The 25,514-nt window shown below is 52.2% G+C and overlaps 13 non-coding genes and 1 pseudogene across 13 annotated transcripts; all 14 read right to left on the reverse strand.

The window, feature by feature from the left end:
• Positions 1–808: 808 nt before the first annotated feature.
• Positions 809–927, reverse strand: LOC126231563 (5S ribosomal RNA). Its single transcript, XR_007544351.1, has one exon. It is a non-coding gene; the product is annotated as a 5S ribosomal RNA (ribosomal RNA).
• Positions 928–2,175: 1,248 nt separating this feature from the next.
• On the reverse strand, positions 2,176–2,294 carry LOC126231574 (5S ribosomal RNA). Its single transcript, XR_007544360.1, has one exon. It is a non-coding gene; the product is annotated as a 5S ribosomal RNA (ribosomal RNA).
• A 1,248-nt stretch (positions 2,295–3,542) lies between these two features.
• Positions 3,543–3,661, reverse strand: LOC126231575 (5S ribosomal RNA). The gene has a single exon (XR_007544361.1). It is a non-coding gene; the product is annotated as a 5S ribosomal RNA (ribosomal RNA).
• A 1,248-nt stretch (positions 3,662–4,909) lies between these two features.
• LOC126231576 (5S ribosomal RNA) lies at positions 4,910–5,028 on the reverse strand. The gene has a single exon (XR_007544362.1). It is a non-coding gene; the product is annotated as a 5S ribosomal RNA (ribosomal RNA).
• Positions 5,029–6,277: 1,249 nt separating this feature from the next.
• LOC126231577 (5S ribosomal RNA) lies at positions 6,278–6,396 on the reverse strand. Its single transcript, XR_007544363.1, has one exon. It is a non-coding gene; the product is annotated as a 5S ribosomal RNA (ribosomal RNA).
• A 1,248-nt stretch (positions 6,397–7,644) lies between these two features.
• On the reverse strand, positions 7,645–7,763 carry LOC126231564 (5S ribosomal RNA). The gene has a single exon (XR_007544352.1). It is a non-coding gene; the product is annotated as a 5S ribosomal RNA (ribosomal RNA).
• Positions 7,764–9,011: 1,248 nt separating this feature from the next.
• On the reverse strand, positions 9,012–9,130 carry LOC126231565 (5S ribosomal RNA). Its single transcript, XR_007544353.1, has one exon. It is a non-coding gene; the product is annotated as a 5S ribosomal RNA (ribosomal RNA).
• A 1,248-nt stretch (positions 9,131–10,378) lies between these two features.
• Positions 10,379–10,497, reverse strand: LOC126231566 (5S ribosomal RNA). Its single transcript, XR_007544354.1, has one exon. It is a non-coding gene; the product is annotated as a 5S ribosomal RNA (ribosomal RNA).
• Positions 10,498–17,976: 7,479 nt separating this feature from the next.
• On the reverse strand, positions 17,977–18,096 carry LOC126231573 (5S ribosomal RNA; annotated as a pseudogene).
• Positions 18,097–19,342: 1,246 nt separating this feature from the next.
• LOC126231567 (5S ribosomal RNA) lies at positions 19,343–19,461 on the reverse strand. The gene has a single exon (XR_007544355.1). It is a non-coding gene; the product is annotated as a 5S ribosomal RNA (ribosomal RNA).
• Positions 19,462–20,709: 1,248 nt separating this feature from the next.
• LOC126231568 (5S ribosomal RNA) lies at positions 20,710–20,828 on the reverse strand. Its single transcript, XR_007544356.1, has one exon. It is a non-coding gene; the product is annotated as a 5S ribosomal RNA (ribosomal RNA).
• A 1,249-nt stretch (positions 20,829–22,077) lies between these two features.
• LOC126231569 (5S ribosomal RNA) lies at positions 22,078–22,196 on the reverse strand. Its single transcript, XR_007544357.1, has one exon. It is a non-coding gene; the product is annotated as a 5S ribosomal RNA (ribosomal RNA).
• Positions 22,197–23,444: 1,248 nt separating this feature from the next.
• On the reverse strand, positions 23,445–23,563 carry LOC126231570 (5S ribosomal RNA). The gene has a single exon (XR_007544358.1). It is a non-coding gene; the product is annotated as a 5S ribosomal RNA (ribosomal RNA).
• A 1,248-nt stretch (positions 23,564–24,811) lies between these two features.
• LOC126231572 (5S ribosomal RNA) lies at positions 24,812–24,930 on the reverse strand. The gene has a single exon (XR_007544359.1). It is a non-coding gene; the product is annotated as a 5S ribosomal RNA (ribosomal RNA).
• Between the last annotated feature and the right edge of the window lie 584 nt (positions 24,931–25,514).

The following is a 25,514-nucleotide window of genomic DNA, read 5'->3' on the forward strand; positions in this document are numbered from 1 at the left end:
CGCTGCCGCTCGGGTCGCGGTCCATATGACGGCACAAGCACGACAAACATCTGCGAGACGGGCGCGGGCCTGACCGGCGTGTCCGAGACGCCGTGGGCGGCCGTTGGGAGCTACTAGAGCAGCGCTGTGGCGTGCCATGGAAACAAGGACAGAAGACACAGGAGGTTCGACAAAGCATCCAAAACAATAAGCCCCGTCGTATTCCGGAACACTTTCGCCGTTTCATACTGTTTTGTTATTTCCAGAGACACTTTGGAAATCTTCCTAGGCACACTCTTCTTCAAACTGAGTTTCTTAACATCGTACCTTATGCTTAATACAACAGTTTTAAATCACTGTGGAAACATCTTTGTCACATCGCAAAGGCAGCATGAAAAGAGGGCTGGCAGGGGTAGCGACTAAAAAGCAAAAAATGAAGGCAGCCAGAGTTCCCAGGCGGTCACCGATCCGAGTACTAACGTTGTTGCTTGACTTCGGTGATCGGACGAGAACGGCAGATTTTTTTTTTTTTTTCCTTCCTTTTTGTTTATTTATTTACTTTGTGGAATTTACCACTGCTACTAAACAGTAGGCCCTGACGTATTTCAGAACTCATCTGTCGATTCGTAGTGTGTTGTTATTTTCGAGGCGTTCTAGCACTCTTGTTTCGCGCATTCTTGCTCAAACTGAGTTCATTACTGTAGTTTCGTATCTTACGTTTGATACAGTACTTTAAAATGCTTGTGGAAGCATCTTTGTCACACCTGAAAGTTAGTATGAAAAAGAGGCCTCGCAGGTGTGGCGACGTAAAAGTTAAAAAATGAGATAGAGCCAACAGCACCCGGTGTTCCCAGGCGGTCACCCATCCAAGTACTAACCGGGCCCGATGTTGCTTAACTTCGGTGATCGGACGAGAACCGGTGTATTCAACATGGTATGGCCGTTGGCGTCCTTATAACGTAGCCGCACGGCAGAAGAAGCATTCGCCCCTTCTCCCAACACACGCAATCGCCGTTTTCCGTGGCACATTTGACGCAAAGCACGTCCTTCCACCTCGAAGGCGACGCGCAGTGCGGCGCGCCGCCACGTGGGTGAGACGCACAACACAGCACAGCTGCTCGTTGCACCGCCTGTCTATCATTCGTTTGGTTGGTGCGTGCGGCCTCCGACACTCGCGGGCGACGCATCTTGTGGGGCTTGCGCGTGGCCGGGCGGCGGGGGGACCGCGCGGGGTGTGGCAGTGTCCTGCTGGACCGACGGAAGCTTTCTCACCTGCCTGACACACGCCGCGCCGCGCTTTTCAGATATTTGCGTAATTTGCGCGGTGCACTCTCGCCTGTCCCCTCCCCTTCCGTCCCGACTTGTCTCGACTTTGCTCGACTGCCGCTCGCTGCCGCTCGGGTCGCGGTCCATATGACGGCACAAGCACGACAAACATCTGCGAGACGGGCGCGGGCCTGACCGGCGTGTCCGAGACGCCGTGGGCGGCCGTTGGGAGCTACTAGAGCAGCGCTGTGGCGTGCCATGGAAACAAGGACAGAAGACACAGGAGGTTCGACAAAGCATCCAAAACAATAAGCCCCGTCGTATTCCGGAACACTTTCGCCGTTTCATACTGTTTTGTTATTTCCAGAGACACTTTGGAAATCTTCCTAGGCACACTCTTCTTCAAACTGAGTTTCTTAACATCGTACCTTATGCTTAATACAACAGTTTTAAATCACTGTGGAAACATCTTTGTCACATCGCAAAGGCAGCATGAAAAGAGGGCTGGCAGGGGTAGCGACTAAAAAGCAAAAAATGAAGGCAGCCAGAGTTCCCAGGCGGTCACCGATCCGAGTACTAACGTTGTTGCTTGACTTCGGTGATCGGACGAGAACGGCAGATTTTTTTTTTTTTTTCCTTCCTTTTTGTTTATTTATTTACTTTGTGGAATTTACCACTGCTACTAAACAGTAGGCCCTGACGTATTTCAGAACTCATCTGTCGATTCGTAGTGTGTTGTTATTTTCGAGGCGTTCTAGCACTCTTGTTTCGCGCATTCTTGCTCAAACTGAGTTCATTACTGTAGTTTCGTATCTTACGTTTGATACAGTACTTTAAAATGCTTGTGGAAGCATCTTTGTCACACCTGAAAGTTAGTATGAAAAAGAGGCCTCGCAGGTGTGGCGACGTAAAAGTTAAAAAATGAGATAGAGCCAACAGCACCCGGTGTTCCCAGGCGGTCACCCATCCAAGTACTAACCGGGCCCGATGTTGCTTAACTTCGGTGATCGGACGAGAACCGGTGTATTCAACATGGTATGGCCGTTGGCGTCCTTATAACGTAGCCGCACGGCAGAAGAAGCATTCGCCCCTTCTCCCAACACACGCAATCGCCGTTTTCCGTGGCACATTTGACGCAAAGCACGTCCTTCCACCTCGAAGGCGACGCGCAGTGCGGCGCGCCGCCACGTGGGTGAGACGCACAACACAGCACAGCTGCTCGTTGCACCGCCTGTCTATCATTCGTTTGGTTGGTGCGTGCGGCCTCCGACACTCGCGGGCGACGCATCTTGTGGGGCTTGCGCGTGGCCGGGCGGCGGGGGGACCGCGCGGGGTGTGGCAGTGTCCTGCTGGACCGACGGAAGCTTTCTCACCTGCCTGACACACGCCGCGCCGCGCTTTTCAGATATTTGCGTAATTTGCGCGGTGCACTCTCGCCTGTCCCCTCCCCTTCCGTCCCGACTTGTCTCGACTTTGCTCGACTGCCGCTCGCTGCCGCTCGGGTCGCGGTCCATATGACGGCACAAGCACGACAAACATCTGCGAGACGGGCGCGGGCCTGACCGGCGTGTCCGAGACGCCGTGGGCGGCCGTTGGGAGCTACTAGAGCAGCGCTGTGGCGTGCCATGGAAACAAGGACAGAAGACACAGGAGGTTCGACAAAGCATCCAAAACAATAAGCCCCGTCGTATTCCGGAACACTTTCGCCGTTTCATACTGTTTTGTTATTTCCAGAGACACTTTGGAAATCTTCCTAGGCACACTCTTCTTCAAACTGAGTTTCTTAACATCGTACCTTATGCTTAATACAACAGTTTTAAATCACTGTGGAAACATCTTTGTCACATCGCAAAGGCAGCATGAAAAGAGGGCTGGCAGGGGTAGCGACTAAAAAGCAAAAAATGAAGGCAGCCAGAGTTCCCAGGCGGTCACCGATCCGAGTACTAACGTTGTTGCTTGACTTCGGTGATCGGACGAGAACGGCAGATTTTTTTTTTTTTTTCCTTCCTTTTTGTTTATTTATTTACTTTGTGGAATTTACCACTGCTACTAAACAGTAGGCCCTGACGTATTTCAGAACTCATCTGTCGATTCGTAGTGTGTTGTTATTTTCGAGGCGTTCTAGCACTCTTGTTTCGCGCATTCTTGCTCAAACTGAGTTCATTACTGTAGTTTCGTATCTTACGTTTGATACAGTACTTTAAAATGCTTGTGGAAGCATCTTTGTCACACCTGAAAGTTAGTATGAAAAAGAGGCCTCGCAGGTGTGGCGACGTAAAAGTTAAAAAATGAGATAGAGCCAACAGCACCCGGTGTTCCCAGGCGGTCACCCATCCAAGTACTAACCGGGCCCGATGTTGCTTAACTTCGGTGATCGGACGAGAACCGGTGTATTCAACATGGTATGGCCGTTGGCGTCCTTATAACGTAGCCGCACGGCAGAAGAAGCATTCGCCCCTTCTCCCAACACACGCAATCGCCGTTTTCCGTGGCACATTTGACGCAAAGCACGTCCTTCCACCTCGAAGGCGACGCGCAGTGCGGCGCGCCGCCACGTGGGTGAGACGCACAACACAGCACAGCTGCTCGTTGCACCGCCTGTCTATCATTCGTTTGGTTGGTGCGTGCGGCCTCCGACACTCGCGGGCGACGCATCTTGTGGGGCTTGCGCGTGGCCGGGCGGCGGGGGGACCGCGCGGGGTGTGGCAGTGTCCTGCTGGACCGACGGAAGCTTTCTCACCTGCCTGACACACGCCGCGCCGCGCTTTTCAGATATTTGCGTAATTTGCGCGGTGCACTCTCGCCTGTCCCCTCCCCTTCCGTCCCGACTTGTCTCGACTTTGCTCGACTGCCGCTCGCTGCCGCTCGGGTCGCGGTCCATATGACGGCACAAGCACGACAAACATCTGCGAGACGGGCGCGGGCCTGACCGGCGTGTCCGAGACGCCGTGGGCGGCCGTTGGGAGCTACTAGAGCAGCGCTGTGGCGTGCCATGGAAACAAGGACAGAAGACACAGGAGGTTCGACAAAGCATCCAAAACAATAAGCCCCGTCGTATTCCGGAACACTTTCGCCGTTTCATACTGTTTTGTTATTTCCAGAGACACTTTGGAAATCTTCCTAGGCACACTCTTCTTCAAACTGAGTTTCTTAACATCGTACCTTATGCTTAATACAACAGTTTTAAATCACTGTGGAAACATCTTTGTCACATCGCAAAGGCAGCATGAAAAGAGGGCTGGCAGGGGTAGCGACTAAAAAGCAAAAAATGAAGGCAGCCAGAGTTCCCAGGCGGTCACCGATCCGAGTACTAACGTTGTTGCTTGACTTCGGTGATCGGACGAGAACGGCAGATTTTTTTTTTTTTTTCCTTCCTTTTTGTTTATTTATTTACTTTGTGGAATTTACCACTGCTACTAAACAGTAGGCCCTGACGTATTTCAGAACTCATCTGTCGATTCGTAGTGTGTTGTTATTTTCGAGGCGTTCTAGCACTCTTGTTTCGCGCATTCTTGCTCAAACTGAGTTCATTACTGTAGTTTCGTATCTTACGTTTGATACAGTACTTTAAAATGCTTGTGGAAGCATCTTTGTCACACCTGAAAGTTAGTATGAAAAAGAGGCCTCGCAGGTGTGGCGACGTAAAAGTTAAAAAATGAGATAGAGCCAACAGCACCCGGTGTTCCCAGGCGGTCACCCATCCAAGTACTAACCGGGCCCGATGTTGCTTAACTTCGGTGATCGGACGAGAACCGGTGTATTCAACATGGTATGGCCGTTGGCGTCCTTATAACGTAGCCGCACGGCAGAAGAAGCATTCGCCCCTTCTCCCAACACACGCAATCGCCGTTTTCCGTGGCACATTTGACGCAAAGCACGTCCTTCCACCTCGAAGGCGACGCGCAGTGCGGCGCGCCGCCACGTGGGTGAGACGCACAACACAGCACAGCTGCTCGTTGCACCGCCTGTCTATCATTCGTTTGGTTGGTGCGTGCGGCCTCCGACACTCGCGGGCGACGCATCTTGTGGGGCTTGCGCGTGGCCGGGCGGCGGGGGGACCGCGCGGGGTGTGGCAGTGTCCTGCTGGACCGACGGAAGCTTTCTCACCTGCCTGACACACGCCGCGCCGCGCTTTTCAGATATTTGCGTAATTTGCGCGGTGCACTCTCGCCTGTCCCCTCCCCTTCCGTCCCGACTTGTCTCGACTTTGCTCGACTGCCGCTCGCTGCCGCTCGGGTCGCGGTCCATATGACGGCACAAGCACGACAAACATCTGCGAGACGGGCGCGGGCCTGACCGGCGTGTCCGAGACGCCGTGGGCGGCCGTTGGGAGCTACTAGAGCAGCGCTGTGGCGTGCCATGGAAACAAGGACAGAAGACACAGGAGGTTCGACAAAGCATCCAAAACAATAAGCCCCGTCGTATTCCGGAACACTTTCGCCGTTTCATACTGTTTTGTTATTTCCAGAGACACTTTGGAAATCTTCCTAGGCACACTCTTCTTCAAACTGAGTTTCTTAACATCGTACCTTATGCTTAATACAACAGTTTTAAATCACTGTGGAAACATCTTTGTCACATCGCAAAGGCAGCATGAAAAGAGGGCTGGCAGGGGTAGCGACTAAAAAGCAAAAAATGAAGGCAGCCAGAGTTCCCAGGCGGTCACCGATCCGAGTACTAACGTTGTTGCTTGACTTCGGTGATCGGACGAGAACGGCAGATTTTTTTTTTTTTTTTCCTTCCTTTTTGTTTATTTATTTACTTTGTGGAATTTACCACTGCTACTAAACAGTAGGCCCTGACGTATTTCAGAACTCATCTGTCGATTCGTAGTGTGTTGTTATTTTCGAGGCGTTCTAGCACTCTTGTTTCGCGCATTCTTGCTCAAACTGAGTTCATTACTGTAGTTTCGTATCTTACGTTTGATACAGTACTTTAAAATGCTTGTGGAAGCATCTTTGTCACACCTGAAAGTTAGTATGAAAAAGAGGCCTCGCAGGTGTGGCGACGTAAAAGTTAAAAAATGAGATAGAGCCAACAGCACCCGGTGTTCCCAGGCGGTCACCCATCCAAGTACTAACCGGGCCCGATGTTGCTTAACTTCGGTGATCGGACGAGAACCGGTGTATTCAACATGGTATGGCCGTTGGCGTCCTTATAACGTAGCCGCACGGCAGAAGAAGCATTCGCCCCTTCTCCCAACACACGCAATCGCCGTTTTCCGTGGCACATTTGACGCAAAGCACGTCCTTCCACCTCGAAGGCGACGCGCAGTGCGGCGCGCCGCCACGTGGGTGAGACGCACAACACAGCACAGCTGCTCGTTGCACCGCCTGTCTATCATTCGTTTGGTTGGTGCGTGCGGCCTCCGACACTCGCGGGCGACGCATCTTGTGGGGCTTGCGCGTGGCCGGGCGGCGGGGGGACCGCGCGGGGTGTGGCAGTGTCCTGCTGGACCGACGGAAGCTTTCTCACCTGCCTGACACACGCCGCGCCGCGCTTTTCAGATATTTGCGTAATTTGCGCGGTGCACTCTCGCCTGTCCCCTCCCCTTCCGTCCCGACTTGTCTCGACTTTGCTCGACTGCCGCTCGCTGCCGCTCGGGTCGCGGTCCATATGACGGCACAAGCACGACAAACATCTGCGAGACGGGCGCGGGCCTGACCGGCGTGTCCGAGACGCCGTGGGCGGCCGTTGGGAGCTACTAGAGCAGCGCTGTGGCGTGCCATGGAAACAAGGACAGAAGACACAGGAGGTTCGACAAAGCATCCAAAACAATAAGCCCCGTCGTATTCCGGAACACTTTCGCCGTTTCATACTGTTTTGTTATTTCCAGAGACACTTTGGAAATCTTCCTAGGCACACTCTTCTTCAAACTGAGTTTCTTAACATCGTACCTTATGCTTAATACAACAGTTTTAAATCACTGTGGAAACATCTTTGTCACATCGCAAAGGCAGCATGAAAAGAGGGCTGGCAGGGGTAGCGACTAAAAAGCAAAAAATGAAGGCAGCCAGAGTTCCCAGGCGGTCACCGATCCGAGTACTAACGTTGTTGCTTGACTTCGGTGATCGGACGAGAACGGCAGATTTTTTTTTTTTTTTCCTTCCTTTTTGTTTATTTATTTACTTTGTGGAATTTACCACTGCTACTAAACAGTAGGCCCTGACGTATTTCAGAACTCATCTGTCGATTCGTAGTGTGTTGTTATTTTCGAGGCGTTCTAGCACTCTTGTTTCGCGCATTCTTGCTCAAACTGAGTTCATTACTGTAGTTTCGTATCTTACGTTTGATACAGTACTTTAAAATGCTTGTGGAAGCATCTTTGTCACACCTGAAAGTTAGTATGAAAAAGAGGCCTCGCAGGTGTGGCGACGTAAAAGTTAAAAAATGAGATAGAGCCAACAGCACCCGGTGTTCCCAGGCGGTCACCCATCCAAGTACTAACCGGGCCCGATGTTGCTTAACTTCGGTGATCGGACGAGAACCGGTGTATTCAACATGGTATGGCCGTTGGCGTCCTTATAACGTAGCCGCACGGCAGAAGAAGCATTCGCCCCTTCTCCCAACACACGCAATCGCCGTTTTCCGTGGCACATTTGACGCAAAGCACGTCCTTCCACCTCGAAGGCGACGCGCAGTGCGGCGCGCCGCCACGTGGGTGAGACGCACAACACAGCACAGCTGCTCGTTGCACCGCCTGTCTATCATTCGTTTGGTTGGTGCGTGCGGCCTCCGACACTCGCGGGCGACGCATCTTGTGGGGCTTGCGCGTGGCCGGGCGGCGGGGGGACCGCGCGGGGTGTGGCAGTGTCCTGCTGGACCGACGGAAGCTTTCTCACCTGCCTGACACACGCCGCGCCGCGCTTTTCAGATATTTGCGTAATTTGCGCGGTGCACTCTCGCCTGTCCCCTCCCCTTCCGTCCCGACTTGTCTCGACTTTGCTCGACTGCCGCTCGCTGCCGCTCGGGTCGCGGTCCATATGACGGCACAAGCACGACAAACATCTGCGAGACGGGCGCGGGCCTGACCGGCGTGTCCGAGACGCCGTGGGCGGCCGTTGGGAGCTACTAGAGCAGCGCTGTGGCGTGCCATGGAAACAAGGACAGAAGACACAGGAGGTTCGACAAAGCATCCAAAACAATAAGCCCCGTCGTATTCCGGAACACTTTCGCCGTTTCATACTGTTTTGTTATTTCCAGAGACACTTTGGAAATCTTCCTAGGCACACTCTTCTTCAAACTGAGTTTCTTAACATCGTACCTTATGCTTAATACAACAGTTTTAAATCACTGTGGAAACATCTTTGTCACATCGCAAAGGCAGCATGAAAAGAGGGCTGGCAGGGGTAGCGACTAAAAAGCAAAAAATGAAGGCAGCCAGAGTTCCCAGGCGGTCACCGATCCGAGTACTAACGTTGTTGCTTGACTTCGGTGATCGGACGAGAACGGCAGATTTTTTTTTTTTTTTCCTTCCTTTTTGTTTATTTATTTACTTTGTGGAATTTACCACTGCTACTAAACAGTAGGCCCTGACGTATTTCAGAACTCATCTGTCGATTCGTAGTGTGTTGTTATTTTCGAGGCGTTCTAGCACTCTTGTTTCGCGCATTCTTGCTCAAACTGAGTTCATTACTGTAGTTTCGTATCTTACGTTTGATACAGTACTTTAAAATGCTTGTGGAAGCATCTTTGTCACACCTGAAAGTTAGTATGAAAAAGAGGCCTCGCAGGTGTGGCGACGTAAAAGTTAAAAAATGAGATAGAGCCAACAGCACCCGGTGTTCCCAGGCGGTCACCCATCCAAGTACTAACCGGGCCCGATGTTGCTTAACTTCGGTGATCGGACGAGAACCGGTGTATTCAACATGGTATGGCCGTTGGCGTCCTTATAACGTAGCCGCACGGCAGAAGAAGCATTCGCCCCTTCTCCCAACACACGCAATCGCCGTTTTCCGTGGCACATTTGACGCAAAGCACGTCCTTCCACCTCGAAGGCGACGCGCAGTGCGGCGCGCCGCCACGTGGGTGAGACGCACAACACAGCACAGCTGCTCGTTGCACCGCCTGTCTATCATTCGTTTGGTTGGTGCGTGCGGCCTCCGACACTCGCGGGCGACGCATCTTGTGGGGCTTGCGCGTGGCCGGGCGGCGGGGGGACCGCGCGGGGTGTGGCAGTGTCCTGCTGGACCGACGGAAGCTTTCTCACCTGCCTGACACACGCCGCGCCGCGCTTTTCAGATATTTGCGTAATTTGCGCGGTGCACTCTCGCCTGTCCCCTCCCCTTCCGTCCCGACTTGTCTCGACTTTGCTCGACTGCCGCTCGCTGCCGCTCGGGTCGCGGTCCATATGACGGCACAAGCACGACAAACATCTGCGAGACGGGCGCGGGCCTGACCGGCGTGTCCGAGACGCCGTGGGCGGCCGTTGGGAGCTACTAGAGCAGCGCTGTGGCGTGCCATGGAAACAAGGACAGAAGACACAGGAGGTTCGACAAAGCATCCAAAACAATAAGCCCCGTCGTATTCCGGAACACTTTCGCCGTTTCATACTGTTTTGTTATTTCCAGAGACACTTTGGAAATCTTCCTAGGCACACTCTTCTTCAAACTGAGTTTCTTAACATCGTACCTTATGCTTAATACAACAGTTTTAAATCACTGTGGAAACATCTTTGTCACATCGCAAAGGCAGCATGAAAAGAGGGCTGGCAGGGGTAGCGACTAAAAAGCAAAAAATGAAGGCAGCCAGAGTTCCCAGGCGGTCACCGATCCGAGTACTAACGTTGTTGCTTGACTTCGGTGATCGGACGAGAACGGCAGATTTTTTTTTTTTTTTCCTTCCTTTTTGTTTATTTATTTACTTTGTGGAATTTACCACTGCTACTAAACAGTAGGCCCTGACGTATTTCAGAACTCATCTGTCGATTCGTAGTGTGTTGTTATTTTCGAGGCGTTCTAGCACTCTTGTTTCGCGCATTCTTGCTCAAACTGAGTTCATTACTGTAGTTTCGTATCTTACGTTTGATACAGTACTTTAAAATGCTTGTGGAAGCATCTTTGTCACACCTGAAAGTTAGTATGAAAAAGAGGCCTCGCAGGTGTGGCGACGTAAAAGTTAAAAAATGAGATAGAGCCAACAGCACCCGGTGTTCCCAGGCGGTCACCCATCCAAGTACTAACCGGGCCCGATGTTGCTTAACTTCGGTGATCGGACGAGAACCGGTGTATTCAACATGGTATGGCCGTTGGCGTCCTTATAACGTAGCCGCACGGCAGAAGAAGCATTCGCCCCTTCTCCCAACACACGCAATCGCCGTTTTCCGTGGCACATTTGACGCAAAGCACGTCCTTCCACCTCGAAGGCGACGCGCAGTGCGGCGCGCCGCCACGTGGGTGAGACGCACAACACAGCACAGCTGCTCGTTGCACCGCCTGTCTATCATTCGTTTGGTTGGTGCGTGCGGCCTCCGACACTCGCGGGCGACGCATCTTGTGGGGCTTGCGCGTGGCCGGGCGGCGGGGGGACCGCGCGGGGTGTGGCAGTGTCCTGCTGGACCGACGGAAGCTTTCTCACCTGCCTGACACACGCCGCGCCGCGCTTTTCAGATATTTGCGTAATTTGCGCGGTGCACTCTCGCCTGTCCCCTCCCCTTCCGTCCCGACTTGTCTCGACTTTGCTCGACTGCCGCTCGCTGCCGCTCGGGTCGCGGTCCATATGACGGCACAAGCACGACAAACATCTGCGAGACGGGCGCGGGCCTGACCGGCGTGTCCGAGACGCCGTGGGCGGCCGTTGGGAGCTACTAGAGCAGCGCTGTGGCGTGCCATGGAAACAAGGACAGAAGACACAGGAGGTTCGACAAAGCATCCAAAACAATAAGCCCCGTCGTATTCCGGAACACTTTCGCCGTTTCATACTGTTTTGTTATTTCCAGAGACACTTTGGAAATCTTCCTAGGCACACTCTTCTTCAAACTGAGTTTCTTAACATCGTACCTTATGCTTAATACAACAGTTTTAAATCACTGTGGAAACATCTTTGTCACATCGCAAAGGCAGCATGAAAAGAGGGCTGGCAGGGGTAGCGACTAAAAAGCAAAAAATGAAGGCAGCCAGAGTTCCCAGGCGGTCACCGATCCGAGTACTAACGTTGTTGCTTGACTTCGGTGATCGGACGAGAACGGCAGATTTTTTTTTTTTTTTTCCTTCCTTTTTGTTTATTTATTTACTTTGTGGAATTTACCACTGCTACTAAACAGTAGGCCCTGACGTATTTCAGAACTCATCTGTCGATTCGTAGTGTGTTGTTATTTTCGAGGCGTTCTAGCACTCTTGTTTCGCGCATTCTTGCTCAAACTGAGTTCATTACTGTAGTTTCGTATCTTACGTTTGATACAGTACTTTAAAATGCTTGTGGAAGCATCTTTGTCACACCTGAAAGTTAGTATGAAAAAGAGGCCTCGCAGGTGTGGCGACGTAAAAGTTAAAAAATGAGATAGAGCCAACAGCACCTTTTTTTTTATTTTTTTTTTTTTTATTTTTTTTTTTTTTTTTTTTTTTTTTTTTTTTTTTACGGGCCTCCCAACTCCCCTTATAGCCCGGCCTTTTCGCTCTCCACAATACGCCTTCTTCGGCGAGCTTCTCAGCTATAAATACATGCTGTTGGTAGTGCAGAATGAAGAACGAAGAGGGGCTGAAGAGATGCTCCTTCTCGCCGGTCGCAGACGGTGTGCGCCAGATGGAACGGGAAGGGGTCCTCGTCCGGTGACGTAGGGGCGGCACTGTCAACGAAGGGGAGGGCAAAACTTAAACAACGTTGAAAACAATGAAAATATTCGTAAAGAAAGCCAAACGGAAAAGTTCTTCCATAAAGCGGCGGCAAGAAATATACCGACCAAACGTGGGAGAAAGAAAACGAAGATGAATGACTTCGCAACAAAAGAACCAGTCACAAACCTCTGTCAAGAAAGAGTAAGGCCCGGGAGGTCCCTCTAATAACGTATGGAAGGAAAAGTAACAGATCCGCTTCCCCGCGGTACTGGCGGTGAAGAAAAATGAAATAAAGGAGACGTATGCCCTAAATGAAACGGAAGTAGTAAAAGAAACGAACCGCCATACTTCCACAGTCGGTAACGAACAACATAAAAAACAAAAGATGGTTTTCGAGAGAAGCACCAAGACACGAAAAACCATGCAGAGAACAAACAACCAAAATGGCAGGTCATTGGCGTCACACACAACATTGGTAGCGAAACGACAATTTCAGACAAAAAATTGTAACACAAAGATAAACAGAAACAAAACTTCCGACGTAACACTTATAAGGTAGTGTACACTGTCCGTAGATCGGAAAAACAAAAAAAAAAAAAAAAAAAAAAAAAAAAAAAAAAAAAAAAAAAACTGTCACAGTTCGTCATCAAGATGACGGTCAAGGTGATCCCAAATACAAAAAACTTGTCCAACAATTTCTCTTGCAGTGTTCGTTCCCACATATCACATAATCAGGAAAGGTTGTATAATTATATACACATTGATATAAGTCACTTTTAAGGAGGGGTCACGACCGAGTGAAATGCATGGGACAAAGCCACACGCAAAAAATTAGCGAACGTCGCTGAATAGGTCCTACTGGCGCGTTCTTCATTGTGGAAAGTCCATAAACGGGTGAGAAAAGTCACAGTATCGGTAATTTTAAGACTAAAGATGGCATGAATTGTGTGTCCATATATCCAGATGGTGGCATTCCGCTTTGTGGACGGGTAAGGCTTCCACTGTGGCACTATCGCGTCCGCCACAGTAACCTGCCTGACTGTCACTCTATTTATGAGTCGAATCATGTCCCTCGCACAGTACCATATGTCCCGGAACCTGGAGCACTCGAAGCGGTGCTCGATGTCGTCCGGGACTCCGCAGGCCTCGCACTGGCTGAACCGGATGAGGTTGATGGAGTGGAGCTTGCAGTTTGTGGCAACAGTGCGGTTGACCACCCTGTACCACGTGGCCCTCACGTCAGCTGGTATGACGCGGGAACTGATGTTCCGCCACACGGCGCTCCAATCGTGCTGCGGCAGACGTAGCTCCCACTTATTGGGTGGTGGTCGTCCTCGTATGACATCCGCAATATCTCCGACCGCATGGCCTCGCACGTCGTGGAGACTTACGTAGCTGTGCGTGATGTAGTAACGGCGCACGTGGGAGATGGAGAAGGGGATACCGGTGACGTAGACCGGGGCGGTGACGGAACGCGGCCGGTGTTGGTGAAAGAGAACTGCCGTAGGGCTGCCCAAACCTTTGCCAATTAAAACATTGGTCCGTTTATAAAAGAGTGCCTCACATTTGGCGTTAAAATCGACAAGTCCGAGACCGCCTTCCGAAGGTTTCAGGGTACATGTGGCCATAGCGACCTTAAAAATATCGCCCTTCCACAAAAACCAATAAAATGCATGCCGTATGGACCGTGCGATTTGCTTCGGTACCGGCAAGATTTGCGCCAGGTACCACGCCCTTGCCAGAATGGTGGTATTAATGAGCGCAACTTTGTCCGACAGTGCCAAGTTGCGCGGCGCATGAATTTTAACCACGGCGCGCACTTTATTAAGAGTGGACCGCCAATTGAGAGCTTGCATCTGTTGTAAGTTGTCTGACAGTGTCACGCCGAGCACCTTAGACTGGCGTTTCACGCAGTACCAATGCCGGTATTCAGGACGCATGCGCTCCGTCAACGGGAGGAGAACCGTCTTACGCGGATTTACTACGGCGCCTGTCGCCCGTTCGTATTGCTGCAGGACGCCGTAGAGGCGGTCGATGTCGTCCGCCCGTTCGATGAAGACGCCCAAGTCATCGGCATAAGCGCGACACACAAGCCGGTCGTCTCCCACGCGAATCCCTCGACAAGTGCGGCCAATGGTACGGAGGAGCGGGTCCAAGGCGATCGCGAACAGCGCCATAGATAGGGGGCAACCCTGTCGGACTGAGCGGCTGATATGGATCTTGTCGCTGGCGATACCGTTTACGATAACGCGCGACGTGGCACTGCTTAAGATATTGCTTATCATGGCCGTGAACTTCGTCCCGAAACCCATGCGAGTCATCAATCTGCGAAGATAAAAGTGGCTTACACGATCGAACGCAGTTTGAAAATCGACCAATAAAATTCCCGCATTGCGAAGCCTGCTGCTTTTCGTGTGGCCTATGCAGTCCCTGTAGGCTAAAACGGCGTCAAAAATATTTCGATCTCGAACAGCGCACGACTGCGATGCATCTAAAACTTTTCCCATAACTTGCTTAAGTCTATTAGCAACGCACCTGGCCATTATCTTATAATCCGAGTTGAGAAGGGTAATAGGGCGTACATTTTCTAAACTCGGCGTCGCAGTCGATTTTGGAATGAGGACGATACGTCCTTCTTCAAAGTCCACTGGGATTTCCGCGCCGTTTCGGATGTCATTAGCTATTTCCGTTAAAAGTTCACTAAAAGAGTCAAAAAATGTCAGATAAAACTCCGCTGGGATGCCGTCTTTCCCGGGGGATTTCCCTGTCTGACTGCCTTTAACGGCATCCTCTACGTCATCCGCGGTATAAACCGCATTAAGATTGAGTCTATCTCGTCGCGTTAAAATATGCGGCACGTGACTTAAAAGATCATTGATTGCGGCGGCATCGACAGCAGTGTCGGTAAAAAGTGATTTGAAATACTGATATAATGCCGCCTGAATCGCCTGGTGGTCCGTGGTTCTGATCCCGGCGGCGAGCGTCCACGTGTTTAGCCGTAGTTTTGCGCGGCGGCACCTCTCCCTACGGAGGTGGTACGCAGAGACTGTCTCGCCGACCACGGCGCCCACGGGCTGGCTCCGCCTCACTGTCCCCTCACATTTCTGCCGCAAATCCCGCAGCAACTTTGCTTTAAATTCGCGCAGGGTGGGCAACAGTTCCGGCTGCGCAGTAACGCGCTGCGCGAGCTCGCGCAAACACTGGCGGAAGAAGTCGGCCGTGGCCCGGCGCCACCGTGCCGCATCACGACTAAAATCAATTAAAAATTTTCTGACCGCCGGTTTGGCCACCGCGGTCCACCAGTAAATAGCGGTGGAACCGACCGGTCGGCTCTGCACAAGGTTGTGCCACATATTTAAAAAACTCGTTTTAAAAGAGGGATCATTTAAAATGCTGCAATTCAATTTCCACATATTTTTAACTGACGAACGTGGGCACAAACCTAAATTGAGCTGACAAATGTAACTACAATGGTCGGAAAAAATCACCGGCTGCACATCGGCAGCGACAACGGTATGTGCAAGCTGCGGCGAGACGTAAATCCTGTCTAAACGACTATGTCCGGTAGCGTAAAAATACGTAAAGGCTGTACGGTGGGGGTTGAGAACCCGCCACGTGTCTCGCAGCTGTAAACCAGTAACCAACGTCTTCAGTTCCTCACACCGGTTTGGCCGTGGTTCCTGATCGCGATCGTCAATTACACCATTAAAATCACCCCCGAGAATAAAATTTTCTCTATTCTGATATAAAACCTGGCACAGTTCGGTAGCATAAAAATTATTCCGCGCAGGTTTGTTGCCAGAGTGCGCGTAAACATTAACAAACGCGTAACCATTAATTTCACAAACTATGACCCGCCCATTTGGTAAGCATTCGATATTTTGCACTTCGATGTCCGATCGGACTAAAATAGCAGTGCCTGTGCTGTCATCCGCGATGATATTATCGTACGCAGTGAACTCGTGAAAATCGCGGATAAAAGATAATGCTTCAGTGGTCACCTCTTGTAAAAAAGCTACCTGACAACAGCTTTCAGTTAAAAAATTATACAGTGCTATCGCTTTGTGATGGCTACGCATTTTATTAACGTTGACCGTTAGTACCGTAAACTGATTACCAGCAACCATAAAAGAAGAAAACCAGGAAAACACAGATAAAACAATAAAAACACTCACAAGATAAAACGGTAAAATACAAATACAAAAACGACTCAGCATGGGTTGTCGTCGGCGTGCTTAAAAGACGGAATGCCACACTGGAAGTAGTTGTAAATTAATCATCGGGCGGCTCATCACCCCACGCCCCCAGTCGGGTAACAGGTGGTGACGCCCCCGCGACAGACATCGTGGGTAAGTCTCTACTATGTTGTGTTGCTACAGCGTCCTGTGTGACAGGGCGCACACTCGTAACCTGAGGCGGTTCTGTCACGGCAGGTTGGGGAACCGATTCACTGGCAGGTAACGCGTCCGATTGATGGATAACAGTTTGCAGATGCCGGACCACTTCGGCCCTGTGCGCTTCCGAGCCCGCAGCCTGGCCGCCGCCAGCACCGCTGCCGTCCGCTCTCGCGCCTACAGCTGATCGGGTCACGTGAGCGGCCGCGCCGGGCCGAACTGCCGCGCCATCGCGCTGCCCCCCCTTACGCCGCTGCCGTTTTGGCTTCCCTTGAGATAGCGGTCTCCCGACAGGCGACGGACTACGCTCTCTCCTCGCGGACGACCGTCGGGAATCGGTCGATGAACTCCTACTTCTGTCACGCCCATCGTGTTCGGGGTCACTGCGCGACCGAACCGACGCACTAACAGAAGAAGACGATTCTCGTCTTTCGAGAGAGGGGGCACGGTCCACGTGTGCACGGCCTGCCGTGACCACATTCGAAACTCCCGACACCTGTTGTGGGAGGACGAAAACTGTTCTATCTATGTCCGCTAAAGTGACAGACTGATCGACCGCCACAACACTGGAACCGGCTGTGGGGGCGAGCGTCTCGTCGGTGACCAGTTCCGGGACTGAGTCAATGGTCACTGTGGGGGCAACTACCGGGGCGGGTTCTGGTCCCGTGACGGGGGTTGTTGCACGCGCGTCTGTCTCCGGTAGGGCTACCGCGTTTAACATGACGGGATCACTATCGGTTAGCATTGGCACCGTAACAGTAGCAACGGACGCGTCCATATCTGCTGGAAGGTCGACACGGCGAGCTGCCTGTGGGGGGGCGCCTAAAGCGACCGCCGCCCAACTCATGGGTTCGCTTCCGTGTTCGCCCAGCGGCAGTTGCAAAGGCCCCTTACGCCGCGGGCAATTTTGGCGAAAGTGATCCGGCCGATTACAAAAAGAACACGTTTGCGGTTGCCCACTGTACGTAATAAAGGCACGGTGCCCGGCCATGTAAACAAATGATGGCACATGCTTTCGCACAATCATTCGTACACTTCGCACCCCATTTTCACATTGTATGGGGTACGCGGCAGACCATTTTTCTTTAACAACGGAAAGCACAGTGCCGTAAGGGCCGAGACATCGCGAAATGGTGTCGTTTTTCACTTCAAAAGGCAGATTGAATACCCTGACAGTCCGTATGCCATAACCCGCGTTCGTCACTTTAACGTCACTCAAGGTTTGATTATCGTGCTTAAATTGCCGCACACCATCATTGACATTAACAACCGTATCACAGAGTTCCGAACCACTTAACTTCAAAAAGACGGAATTTAAAAAAGTGTCCAATTGGAGTCCGAAAATGTCACTAGCCGGGATTTTCAAATCATTAAGGATCCAATGATGAATTTCGAAAGCGGTCGGACGAGGGACAGATCGGCTAAATTCGCACTGAATATTGTTGTTCCGATCTTCACTTTCCATCGTTGTCAGTACGTACCGTGAAAAATCAGCAAAGCAAGCAAGTCGCCTCGCGAACACCACACGCTGCGGCGCGCTGAACGTAAACACCACGGGCCGGCGGAGCGCAGAGCACCGAGGTGTTGCCAGGCGGGCAGCCAGCCAAGTACTAACCGGGCCCGATGTTGCTTAACTTCGGTGATCGGACGAGAACCGGTGTATTCAACATGGTATGGCCGTTGGCGTCCTTATAACGTAGCCGCACGGCAGAAGAAGCATTCGCCCCTTCTCCCAACACACGCAATCGCCGTTTTCCGTGGCACATTTGACGCAAAGCACGTCCTTCCACCTCGAAGGCGACGCGCAGTGCGGCGCGCCGCCACGTGGGTGAGACGCACAACACAGCACAGCTGCTCGTTGCACCGCCTGTCTATCATTCGTTTGGTTGGTGCGTGCGGCCTCCGACACTCGCGGGCGACGCATCTTGTGGGGCTTGCGCGTGGCCGGGCGGCGGGGGGACCGCGCGGGGTGTGGCAGTGTCCTGCTGGACCGACGGAAGCTTTCTCACCTGCCTGACACACGCCGCGCCGCGCTTTTCAGATATTTGCGTAATTTGCGCGGTGCACTCTCGCCTGTCCCCTCCCCTTCCGTCCCGACTTGTCTCGACTTTGCTCGACTGCCGCTCGCTGCCGCTCGGGTCGCGGTCCATATGACGGCACAAGCACGACAAACATCTGCGAGACGGGCGCGGGCCTGACCGGCGTGTCCGAGACGCCGTGGGCGGCCGTTGGGAGCTACTAGAGCAGCGCTGTGGCGTGCCATGGAAACAAGGACAGAAGACACAGGAGGTTCGACAAAGCATCCAAAACAATAAGCCCCGTCGTATTCCGGAACACTTTCGCCGTTTCATACTGTTTTGTTATTTCCAGAGACACTTTGGAAATCTTCCTAGGCACACTCTTCTTCAAACTGAGTTTCTTAACATCGTACCTTATGCTTAATACAACAGTTTTAAATCACTGTGGAAACATCTTTGTCACATCGCAAAGGCAGCATGAAAAGAGGGCTGGCAGGGGTAGCGACTAAAAAGCAAAAAATGAAGGCAGCCAGAGTTCCCAGGCGGTCACCGATCCGAGTACTAACGTTGTTGCTTGACTTCGGTGATCGGACGAGAACGGCAGATTTTTTTTTTTTTCCTTCCTTTTTGTTTATTTATTTACTTTGTGGAATTTACCACTGCTACTAAACAGTAGGCCCTGACGTATTTCAGAACTCATCTGTCGATTCGTAGTGTGTTGTTATTTTCGAGGCGTTCTAGCACTCTTGTTTCGCGCATTCTTGCTCAAACTGAGTTCATTACTGTAGTTTCGTATCTTACGTTTGATACAGTACTTTAAAATGCTTGTGGAAGCATCTTTGTCACACCTGAAAGTTAGTATGAAAAAGAGGCCTCGCAGGTGTGGCGACGTAAAAGTTAAAAAATGAGATAGAGCCAACAGCACCCGGTGTTCCCAGGCGGTCACCCATCCAAGTACTAACCGGGCCCGATGTTGCTTAACTTCGGTGATCGGACGAGAACCGGTGTATTCAACATGGTATGGCCGTTGGCGTCCTTATAACGTAGCCGCACGGCAGAAGAAGCATTCGCCCCTTCTCCCAACACACGCAATCGCCGTTTTCCGTGGCACATTTGACGCAAAGCACGTCCTTCCACCTCGAAGGCGACGCGCAGTGCGGCGCGCCGCCACGTGGGTGAGACGCACAACACAGCACAGCTGCTCGTTGCACCGCCTGTCTATCATTCGTTTGGTTGGTGCGTGCGGCCTCCGACACTCGCGGGCGACGCATCTTGTGGGGCTTGCGCGTGGCCGGGCGGCGGGGGGACCGCGCGGGGTGTGGCAGTGTCCTGCTGGACCGACGGAAGCTTTCTCACCTGCCTGACACACGCCGCGCCGCGCTTTTCAGATATTTGCGTAATTTGCGCGGTGCACTCTCGCCTGTCCCCTCCCCTTCCGTCCCGACTTGTCTCGACTTTGCTCGACTGCCGCTCGCTGCCGCTCGGGTCGCGGTCCATATGACGGCACAAGCACGACAAACATCTGCGAGACGGGCGCGGGCCTGACCGGCGTGTCCGAGACGCCGTGGGCGGCCGTTGGGAGCTACTAGAGCAGCGCTGTGGCGTGCCATGGAAACAAGGACAGAAGACACAGGAGGTTCGACAAAGCATCCAAAACAATAAGCCCCGTCGTATTCCGGAACACTTTCGCCGTTTCATACTGTTTTGTTATTTCCAGAGACACTTTGGAAATCTTCCTAGGCACACTCTTCTTCAAACTGAGTTTCTTAACATCGTACCTTATGCTTAATACAACAGTTTTAAATCACTGTGGAAACATCTTTGTCACATCGCAAAGGCAGCATGAAAAGAGGGCTGGCAGGGGTAGCGACTAAAAAGCAAAAAATGAAGGCAGCCAGAGTTCCCAGGCGGTCACCGATCCGAGTACTAACGTTGTTGCTTGACTTCGGTGATCGGACGAGAACGGCAGATTTTTTTTTTTTTTTCCTTCCTTTTTGTTTATTTATTTACTTTGTGGAATTTACCACTGCTACTAAACAGTAGGCCCTGACGTATTTCAGAACTCATCTGTCGATTCGTAGTGTGTTGTTATTTTCGAGGCGTTCTAGCACTCTTGTTTCGCGCATTCTTGCTCAAACTGAGTTCATTACTGTAGTTTCGTATCTTACGTTTGATACAGTACTTTAAAATGCTTGTGGAAGCATCTTTGTCACACCTGAAAGTTAGTATGAAAAAGAGGCCTCGCAGGTGTGGCGACGTAAAAGTTAAAAAATGAGATAGAGCCAACAGCACCCGGTGTTCCCAGGCGGTCACCCATCCAAGTACTAACCGGGCCCGATGTTGCTTAACTTCGGTGATCGGACGAGAACCGGTGTATTCAACATGGTATGGCCGTTGGCGTCCTTATAACGTAGCCGCACGGCAGAAGAAGCATTCGCCCCTTCTCCCAACACACGCAATCGCCGTTTTCCGTGGCACATTTGACGCAAAGCACGTCCTTCCACCTCGAAGGCGACGCGCAGTGCGGCGCGCCGCCACGTGGGTGAGACGCACAACACAGCACAGCTGCTCGTTGCACCGCCTGTCTATCATTCGTTTGGTTGGTGCGTGCGGCCTCCGACACTCGCGGGCGACGCATCTTGTGGGGCTTGCGCGTGGCCGGGCGGCGGGGGGACCGCGCGGGGTGTGGCAGTGTCCTGCTGGACCGACGGAAGCTTTCTCACCTGCCTGACACACGCCGCGCCGCGCTTTTCAGATATTTGCGTAATTTGCGCGGTGCACTCTCGCCTGTCCCCTCCCCTTCCGTCCCGACTTGTCTCGACTTTGCTCGACTGCCGCTCGCTGCCGCTCGGGTCGCGGTCCATATGACGGCACAAGCACGACAAACATCTGCGAGACGGGCGCGGGCCTGACCGGCGTGTCCGAGACGCCGTGGGCGGCCGTTGGGAGCTACTAGAGCAGCGCTGTGGCGTGCCATGGAAACAAGGACAGAAGACACAGGAGGTTCGACAAAGCATCCAAAACAATAAGCCCCGTCGTATTCCGGAACACTTTCGCCGTTTCATACTGTTTTGTTATTTCCAGAGACACTTTGGAAATCTTCCTAGGCACACTCTTCTTCAAACTGAGTTTCTTAACATCGTACCTTATGCTTAATACAACAGTTTTAAATCACTGTGGAAACATCTTTGTCACATCGCAAAGGCAGCATGAAAAGAGGGCTGGCAGGGGTAGCGACTAAAAAGCAAAAAATGAAGGCAGCCAGAGTTCCCAGGCGGTCACCGATCCGAGTACTAACGTTGTTGCTTGACTTCGGTGATCGGACGAGAACGGCAGATTTTTTTTTTTTTTTTCCTTCCTTTTTGTTTATTTATTTACTTTGTGGAATTTACCACTGCTACTAAACAGTAGGCCCTGACGTATTTCAGAACTCATCTGTCGATTCGTAGTGTGTTGTTATTTTCGAGGCGTTCTAGCACTCTTGTTTCGCGCATTCTTGCTCAAACTGAGTTCATTACTGTAGTTTCGTATCTTACGTTTGATACAGTACTTTAAAATGCTTGTGGAAGCATCTTTGTCACACCTGAAAGTTAGTATGAAAAAGAGGCCTCGCAGGTGTGGCGACGTAAAAGTTAAAAAATGAGATAGAGCCAACAGCACCCGGTGTTCCCAGGCGGTCACCCATCCAAGTACTAACCGGGCCCGATGTTGCTTAACTTCGGTGATCGGACGAGAACCGGTGTATTCAACATGGTATGGCCGTTGGCGTCCTTATAACGTAGCCGCACGGCAGAAGAAGCATTCGCCCCTTCTCCCAACACACGCAATCGCCGTTTTCCGTGGCACATTTGACGCAAAGCACGTCCTTCCACCTCGAAGGCGACGCGCAGTGCGGCGCGCCGCCACGTGGGTGAGACGCACAACACAGCACAGCTGCTCGTTGCACCGCCTGTCTATCATTCGTTTGGTTGGTGCGTGCGGCCTCCGACACTCGCGGGCGACGCATCTTGTGGGGCTTGCGCGTGGCCGGGCGGCGGGGGGACCGCGCGGGGTGTGGCAGTGTCCTGCTGGACCGACGGAAGCTTTCTCACCTGCCTGACACACGCCGCGCCGCGCTTTTCAGATATTTGCGTAATTTGCGCGGTGCACTCTCGCCTGTCCCCTCCCCTTCCGTCCCGACTTGTCTCGACTTTGCTCGACTGCCGCTCGCTGCCGCTCGGGTCGCGGTCCATATGACGGCACAAGCACGACAAACATCTGCGAGACGGGCGCGGGCCTGACCGGCGTGTCCGAGACGCCGTGGGCGGCCGTTGGGAGCTACTAGAGCAGCGCTGTGGCGTGCCATGGAAACAAGGACAGAAGACACAGGAGGTTCGACAAAGCATCCAAAACAATAAGCCCCGTCGTATTCCGGAACACTTTCGCCGTTTCATACTGTTTTGTTATTTCCAGAGACACTTTGGAAATCTTCCTAGGCACACTCTTCTTCAAACTGAGTTTCTTAACATCGTACCTTATGCTTAATACAACAGTTTTAAATCACTGTGGAAACATCTTTGTCACATCGCAAAGGCAGCATGAAAAGAGGGCTGGCAGGGGTAGCGACTAAAAAGCAAAAAATGAAGGCAGCCAGAGTTCCCAGGCGGTCACCGATCCGAGTACTAACGTTGTTGCTTGACTTCGGTGATCGGACGAGAACGGCAGATTTTTTTTTTTTTTTCCTTCCTTTTTGTTTATTTATTTACTTTGTGGAATTTACCACTGCTACTAAACAGTAGGCCCTGACGTATTTCAGAACTCATCTGTCGATTCGTAGTGTGTTGTTATTTTCGAGGCGTTCTAGCACTCTTGTTTCGCGCATTCTTGCTCAAACTGAGTTCATTACTGTAGTTTCGTATCTTACGTTTGATACAGTACTTTAAAATGCTTGTGGAAGCATCTTTGTCACACCTGAAAGTTAGTATGAAAAAGAGGCCTCGCAGGTGTGGCGACGTAAAAGTTAAAAAATGAGATAGAGCCAACAGCACCCGGTGTTCCCAGGCGGTCACCCATCCAAGTACTAACCGGGCCCGATGTTGCTTAACTTCGGTGATCGGACGAGAACCGGTGTATTCAACATGGTATGGCCGTTGGCGTCCTTATAACGTAGCCGCACGGCAGAAGAAGCATTCGCCCCTTCTCCCAACACACGCAATCGCCGTTTTCCGTGGCACATTTGACGCAAAGCACGTCCTTCCACCTCGAAGGCGACGCGCAGTGCGGCGCGCCGCCACGTGGGTGAGACGCACAACACAGCACAGCTGCTCGTTGCACCGCCTGTCTATCATTCGTTTGGTTGGTGCGTGCGGCCTCCGACACTCGCGGGCGACGCATCTTGTGGGGCTTGCGCGTGGCCGGGCGGCGGGGGGACCGCGCGGGGTGTGGCAGTGTCCTGCTGGACCGACGGAAGCTTTCTCACCTGCCTGACACACGCCGCGCCGCGCTTTTCAGATATTTGCGTAATTTGCGCGGTGCACTCTCGCCTGTCCCCTCCCCTTCCGTCCCGACTTGTCTCGACTTTGCTCGACTGCCGCTCGCTGCCGCTCGGGTCGCGGTCCATATGACGGCACAAGCACGACAAACATCTGCGAGACGGGCGCGGGCCTGACCGGCGTGTCCGAGACGCCGTGGGCGGCCGTTGGGAGCTACTAGAGCAGCGCTGTGGCGTGCCATGGAAACAAGGACAGAAGACACAGGAGGTTCGACAAAGCATCCAAAACAATAAGCCCCGTCGTATTCCGGAACACTTTCGCCGTTTCATACTGTTTTGTTATTTCCAGAGACACTTTGGAAATCTTCCTAGGCACACTCTTCTTCAAACTGAGTTTCTTAACATCGTACCTTATGCTTAATACAACAGTTTTAAATCACTGTGGAAACATCTTTGTCACATCGCAAAGGCAGCATGAAAAGAGGGCTGGCAGGGGTAGCGACTAAAAAGCAAAAAATGAAGGCAGCCAGAGTTCCCAGGCGGTCACCGATCCGAGTACTAACGTTGTTGCTTGACTTCGGTGATCGGACGAGAACGGCAGATTTTTTTTTTTTTTTCCTTCCTTTTTGTTTATTTATTTACTTTGTGGAATTTACCACTGCTACTAAACAGTAGGCCCTGACGTATTTCAGAACTCATCTGTCGATTCGTAGTGTGTTGTTATTTTCGAGGCGTTCTAGCACTCTTGTTTCGCGCATTCTTGCTCAAACTGAGTTCATTACTGTAGTTTCGTATCTTACGTTTGATACAGTACTTTAAAATGCTTGTGGAAGCATCTTTGTCACACCTGAAAGTTAGTATGAAAAAGAGGCCTCGCAGGTGTGGCGACGTAAAAGTTAAAAAATGAGATAGAGCCAACAGCACCCGGTGTTCCCAGGCGGTCACCCATCCAAGTACTAACCGGGCCCGATGTTGCTTAACTTCGGTGATCGGACGAGAACCGGTGTATTCAACATGGTATGGCCGTTGGCGTCCTTATAACGTAGCCGCACGGCAGAAGAAGCATTCGCCCCTTCTCCCAACACACGCAATCGCCGTTTTCCGTGGCACATTTGACGCAAAGCACGTCCTTCCACCTCGAAGGCGACGCGCAGTGCGGCGCGCCGCCACGTGGGTGAGACGCACAACACAGCACAGCTGCTCGTTGCACCGCCTGTCTATCATTCGTTTGGTTGGTGCGTGCGGCCTCCGACACTCGCGGGCGACGCATCTTGTGGGGCTTGCGCGTGGCCGGGCGGCGGGGGGACCGCGCGGGGTGTGGCAGTGTCCTGCTGGACCGACGGAAGCTTTCTCACCTGCCTGACACACGCCGCGCCGCGCTTTTCAGATATTTGCGTAATTTGCGCGGTGCACTCTCGCCTGTCCCCTCCCCTTCCGTCCCGACTTGTCTCGACTTTGCTCGACTGCCGCTCGCTGCCGCTCGGGTCGCGGTCCATATGACGGCACAAGCACGACAAACATCTGCGAGACGGGCGCGGGCCTGACCGGCGTGTCCGAGACGCCGTGGGCGGCCGTTGGGAGCTACTAGAGCAGCGCTGTGGCGTGCCATGGAAAC

Source organism: Schistocerca nitens, unplaced genomic scaffold (genome assembly GCF_023898315.1).
Source record: "Schistocerca nitens isolate TAMUIC-IGC-003100 unplaced genomic scaffold, iqSchNite1.1 HiC_scaffold_398, whole genome shotgun sequence".
NCBI classification, from domain to species: domain Eukaryota; kingdom Metazoa; phylum Arthropoda; class Insecta; order Orthoptera; family Acrididae; genus Schistocerca; species Schistocerca nitens.